This window comes from Heptranchias perlo, chromosome 14, assembly GCF_035084215.1.
Source record: "Heptranchias perlo isolate sHepPer1 chromosome 14, sHepPer1.hap1, whole genome shotgun sequence".
Classification (NCBI taxonomy): domain Eukaryota; kingdom Metazoa; phylum Chordata; class Chondrichthyes; order Hexanchiformes; family Hexanchidae; genus Heptranchias; species Heptranchias perlo.
In genome coordinates, this window is record NC_090338.1 from 67,818,127 (window position 1) to 67,824,126 (window position 6,000).

The 6,000-nt window shown below is 46.4% G+C and overlaps 1 protein-coding gene across 4 annotated transcripts in view; it reads right to left on the bottom strand.

Moving 5' to 3' along the window:
* ebf1a (EBF transcription factor 1a) overlaps nucleotides 1–6,000 on the bottom strand; it is a 414,365-nt gene that overhangs the window by 26,766 nt on the left and 381,599 nt on the right. The window lies entirely within an intron of this gene.

Below are 6,000 nucleotides of genomic sequence, written 5' to 3' on the forward strand. Positions count from 1 at the left end.
GGGTCCGGGTCCGGGTTCAGGTTTGGGTCCGGATCCGGGTCCGGGTCTGGGTTCAGGTTTGCGTCCGGGTCCAGGTTCGGTTTCAGGTTTGGGTCCGGGTCCGGGTTCAGGTTTGGGTCCGGATCCGGGTCCGGGTCTGGGTTCAGGTTTGCGTCCGGTTCCAGGTTCAGGTTCAGGTTCAGGTTTGGGTCCGGGTCTGGGTTCAGGTTTGAGTCCGGGTCCGGGTTCAGGTTTGGGTCCAGGTCCGGGTTCGGGTTTGGGGCCGGGTCCGGGTTCAGGTTTGGGTCCGGGTCCGGGTTCGGTTTCAGGTTTGGGTCCGGGTTCAGGTTCAGGTTTGGGTCCGGGTCTGGGTTCAGGTTTGGGTCCGGGTCTGGGTTCAGGTTTGGGTCCGGGTCTGGGTTCAGGTTTGGGTCCGGGTCTGGGTTCAGGTTTGGGTCCGGGTTCAGGTTCAGGTTTGGGTCCGGGTCTGGGTTCAGGTTTGGGTCCAGGTCTGGTTTCAGGTTTGGGTCCGGGTCTGGGTTCAGGTTTGGGTCCGGGTCTGGGTTCAGGTTTGGGTCCGGGTCTGGGTTCAGGTTTGGGTCCGGGTCTGGGTTCAGGTTTGGGTCCGGGTCTGGGTTCAGGTTTGGGTCCGGGTTCAGGTTCAGGTTTGGGTCCGGGTCTGGGTTCAGGTTTGGGTCCGGGTCTGGGTTCAGGTTTGGGTCCGGGTCTGGGTTCAGGTTTGGGTCCGGGTCTGGGTTCAGGTTTGGGTCCGGGTCTGGGTTCGGGTTTGGGTCCAGGTCTGGTTTCAGGTTTGGGTCCGGGTCTGGGTTCAGGTTTGGGTTCGGGTCTGGGTTCAGGTTTGGGTTCGGGTCTGGGTTCAGGTTTGGGTTCGGGTCTGGGTTCAGGTTTGGGTCCGGGTCTGGTTTCAGGTTTGGGTCCGGGTCTGGGTTCAGGTTTGGGTCCGGGTCTGGGTTCAGGTTTGGGTCCGGGTCTGGGTTCAGGTTTGGGTCCGGGTCTGGGTTCAGGTTTGGGTCCGGGTCTGGGTTCAGGTTTGTGTCCGGGTCTGGGTTCAGGTTTGTGTCCGGGTCTGGGTTCAGGTTTGGGTCCGGGTCTGGGTTCGGGTTTCGGTTTTAGGTTCGATTTAAGGTTCGAGTTTGGGTCTGGGTTCGGGTCCGGGTCCAATGCCTGTTTTGCACCCCGCCCGATTTTATGCATTGACTTCAATGGCCATCCGACCCAAACCAACTCCCTTGGCGCCGGGCATGTTATGTTACAATCACAGCACAGCCCAATCCTGTCCGCACCTGATGTTCACAAGCAAATTCCAGCATGAGCCAAGGATCAGGATCGGGATTCCTGGATGATTTGTCCCTTATCTAGCCCAGGAGCACCAAGGCAAGTTGTAGCGCTGCTCTAACTGCCAGCTCCCCTGAGCTCAGCTAAACTCAGCACAGGGCCAGGCCTGGGAACGTCCTGGTCCATATGGCTGCATTACACTCTGCCTTTATGGATTGAGGATAAGTCATGGTGTTAAACACAAAGCCACCCTTTTAGTCTGTGTGGATGTGTGTTATCTGCGAATAAAGCAGTCAAACCTTACTGTCACAAAGCAGTGGCAATTGGCTGACGAGTCCTTTTATCAATGGAACAACTTACTGAGGTTAGAATTACTGTACTGCTTGGAATTAAGTTGCCAGTGGGGACAGAATGAGTTATACAAAAGATTTTTAATAATTGTACCTATACATCGGTATATAAGTTTCACAGTTATTAATATATTGTACACATATATATATATACACACACATACACGTACAGATAAACACACATATATATTAATGTGTCTGTTTAATATGTAATATATTGTGTATCTTTATAATGAAATTACTTGTGTCTATCGTGACCAGTCAATTTTCTTGCCCCAAACCTGAACCCAGACCCGGACCCAAACCTGAACCTGAACCTGAACCCGGACCCAAACCTGAACCCAGACCCGGACCCAAACCTGAACCCAGACCCGGACCCAAACCTGAACCCAGACCCGGACCCAAACCTGAACCCAGACCCGGACCCAAACCTGAACCCAGACCCGGACCCAAACCTGAAACCAGACCTGGACCCAAACCTGAACCCAGACCCGGACCCAAACCTGAACCTGGTTAAGTCTTTTCATCTTCCTCTTCATTAAAAGAACTTGCATTTATCTATAGCACCTCATCATCTCCAGTGAATTACTTTTGAAATGCAGTCACAGTTGTTATGTCGTCAAACACAGCAGCCAATCGGCGTACACACAGTAAGATCCCACAAACAGCAATTGAGACGAATGACCAGTTAATCAGTTCTTTGGTGCTGCTGGCTGAGGGATCAATGATGATTAATGACACCAGAAGAACTCGCTGCTCTTCACGTGGTACCAAGGCATCATTTAAGTGCAGCTGACAGAGGGTCTCAGTTCTACATCTCATCCAAAATATGGCACCACCAACAATGCAGCACTCCCTCAGTACTGCACTGAAATGTCAGACTAGATTGTGTGCTCAAGTCCCAGAGTGGGGCTTGAACCCACGACCTTCAAAGCCTTCGAAGAAGCAAGTGGGCCACCAATTGAACCAAGCTAGCATATTTGCTAAGACTCTTGTATCTCGCCTTTCGAATTGATTCTTTTCGACTTGCATTATTTACCAATCCTATTGTGCAAAGCCTTTTATCACAATTTCAATAGTATCCAATCGCATTCATCAAATGAATTCAATATAATTACTATCTCTACATTTGTGTGTATGGAGGTATTTGGAGGGTTTCTTCCCCCTTTCCTGGTCTCTCTGCATCATCATGTGTCAAAGGGGTGGTCAATAGAATTGCTCTCTGCTTGTGCCAGTGCTGCTAACTAGCCACATTGAGAAGTCTGAAGGACACTCTTCTTCCCTTCCTTGCGGGGATTGGCTCACTGCCCCCTTCCATCCTCCATCAGCAGCACGGCTGCAGTCAACAGCTCAGTGTCCAGAGGATAACCAGTGGACTCTTTGATCTGAACAGCAGCTCAGAAACCAGCAAGAACTAAAGAGTCTGCAAATAGACCCTGCTTTTATCCGATTAACATCTTTGAGGAAGGCAGGCCAATGAATTTTAAAGACATTTTCAAACAAAAAGTACAATGGAATAGCCTGTACTGCATTCACACATACCAGTTAACTAGTTTGAACACAAAATCGCATTTAAGTCTTGACATTACCGGCTGATGAAATTCATATAAACAATTCCTGATACTGAATTGAATACCTGAGCTGAATTTACAGAATGACACTGAGTTTAACACTTACAAAACACAGGCCCTCTGATTTACAGTGAGAACTTTAACTTTAATTCATTCATTCACAAGGACAAAGTCAACTAAACCCCTTCGAAATAAAAGATCCCAGTTCCCATTTCAACCCTTGCATACACTACATAAAACAGCTCCTTTATGCATGAGGGGTTGGAAGGAACATCAGGGACAATTCCTCTTGCCCTTGCCCAGCCAAGCAGCTCCAGTAATTTCATCTCACTGGTCTGCAGAAGTCTTGCAAAACAGGAGCGATAGGTAGTTATCATTTTTTGGGGGGGTAATGTTAACCTATAACCAAAAAAAAAAAATTGGAAGGAACGCCCCACTTGACCTCTATGAATGAGGCTTCCCACAATCCACTGCTGCTTTTCATGGTCATCACAGCAGAGTTTCATGGTGTTACAGGAAGACCAGCATCACACAAAATGGCTACTCCTAAGCTGCGTAGTTGGATAGCAAGGGGTGATTGAGAGACAGCAGTAACTGTACATATATCATCCTTTTATAATGTTCAGGACAATGCAGGAATTCAGTAACATTTACATCCCCTTTAAGACCCAGCAAGACATGCTACACCTCCTTTAAGACCCAGCAAGATTTTTCCAATCAAATAAAAAAGCCCTATCTGAAATGGCTCATATTGTGATTTCTCCTTCCTGCCATTAATAACTTCCTGATCCAAATTGCTACATGCTGCATTGGTAAATTTTTGTTAAGCCATTTAAAGGGGCAGTATTCCCTATTAAACAGCTTTTGGACAGCCTTGCCTCCAAGTGCAGCCCAATTTGTAAGTTCTGCTACATCTCCACCATGTTGGATGCTTAGGAAAGTCTGTAGTAGCTCTCCTTGTCTGTCCTCTCTGTTCTTCTGTCAAGAGGCAAAGGGGAGAGAGGATCTAAAAACAATCACTATCACTAGAGAAAAAGTACTAGGCAAACTAATGGGTCTGCAGGCTGACAAGTCCTCTGGACCCAATGGCTTGCATCTGAGGGTCTTAAAAGAAGTGACTACAGAGATAGTGGATGCATTGGTTGTAATCTTCCAAAATTCACTAGATTCCGGAAAGGTCCCAGCAGATTGGAAAACCGCAGATGTAACGCCCCTGTTCAAGAAAGGAGGGAGAAAGAAAGCAGGTAACTACAGGCCAATTAGCCTAACATCTGTCATTGGGAAAATGCTAGAATCAATTATTAAGGAAGTAGTAGCAGGACATTTAGAGACAAAATAAAATCAAGGAGAGTCAACATGGTTTATGAAGGGGAAATTGTGTTTGACAAATTTATTAGAGTTCTTTGAGGAAATAACGAGCAGGGTGGATAAATGGGAACCAGTAGATGTAGTGTATTTGGATTTCCAAAAGGCATTCGATAAGGTGCCACATAAAAGGTTACTGCACAAGATAAGAGCTCATGGTTTTGGGGGTAATATGGATAGAGGATTGGCTAACTAACAGAAAACAGAGAGTTGGGATAAAGGGGTCATTTTCAGGATGGCAATCTGTAACTAGTGGGGTGCTGCAGGGATCAGTGCTGGGGCCTCAACTATTTACAAAATATATCAATGACTTGGATGAAGGAGCAGAATGTCTTGTGGCCAAATTTGCTGATGATACAAAGATAGGTGAAAAAGTAAGTTGTGAGGAGGACACAAAGTGTCTGCAAAGGGATATAGATAGGTTAAGTGAATGGGCAAAAATTTGACAGATGGAGTATAATGTGGGAAAATGTGAAATCAGGAGACATATTTGGTAGGAAGAATAAAAAAGCAAAATATTGTATAAATGGAGAAAGACTGCAGAATACTGCGGTACAGAGGGATTTGGGTGTCCTCGTACATGAAACACAAAAAGTTAGCATACAGGTGCAGCACGTAATTGGGAAGACAAATGGAATACTGGCCTTTATTTCAAGGGGGATGGAGTATAAAAGCAGGGACTCTTGCTACAACTGTACAAGATAAGAGCTCACGAGACCACACCTAGAGTACTGCATACAGTTTTGGTCCCTATTTAAGGAAGGATATACTTGCATTGGAGGCAGTTCAGAGAAGGTTCACTAGGTTGATTCCAGGTATGGAAGGGTTTTCTTTCTTATGAGGAAAGATCGAGAAGGTTACGCCAACACTCACTGGAGTTTAGAAGAATGAGAGGGGATCTTATTGAAACATATAAGATTCTGAGGGGCTTGACAGGGTAAATGCTGAGAGGATGTTTCCCCTCATAGGGGAATCTAGAACTAGGGGGCATAGTCTCAGAATAAGGGATAGCCCATTTAAGACGGAGATAAGGAGAAATTTCTTCCCTCAGAGAGTTGTGAACCTTTGGAATTCTTTGCCCCAAAGAGGCTGAGATAGACAAATTTTTGATCAGCAAGGGAGTCAAAGAATATGGGGAACAGGCAGGAAAGTGGAGTTGAGACAAGAATCAGATCAGCCATGATCTCACTGAATGGCGGAGCAGGCTCGAAGGGCCAAATGGCCTACTCCTGCTCCTATCTCTTATGTTCTTATGTACTGTACCATTGCCATATCCTCTGCACATAAAACATATTAAAGCATCTTGCAAAACATTCTGCTGTGATGACACTGTATCATTAAATAGAGTTGGAGATATTTGGATCCAGCAGAAAAAAGAAGTTTGCTCCTGCTCTGGATTGTGCCACTAGTTCAACCTTTACATCTTTCAGGACCACTGA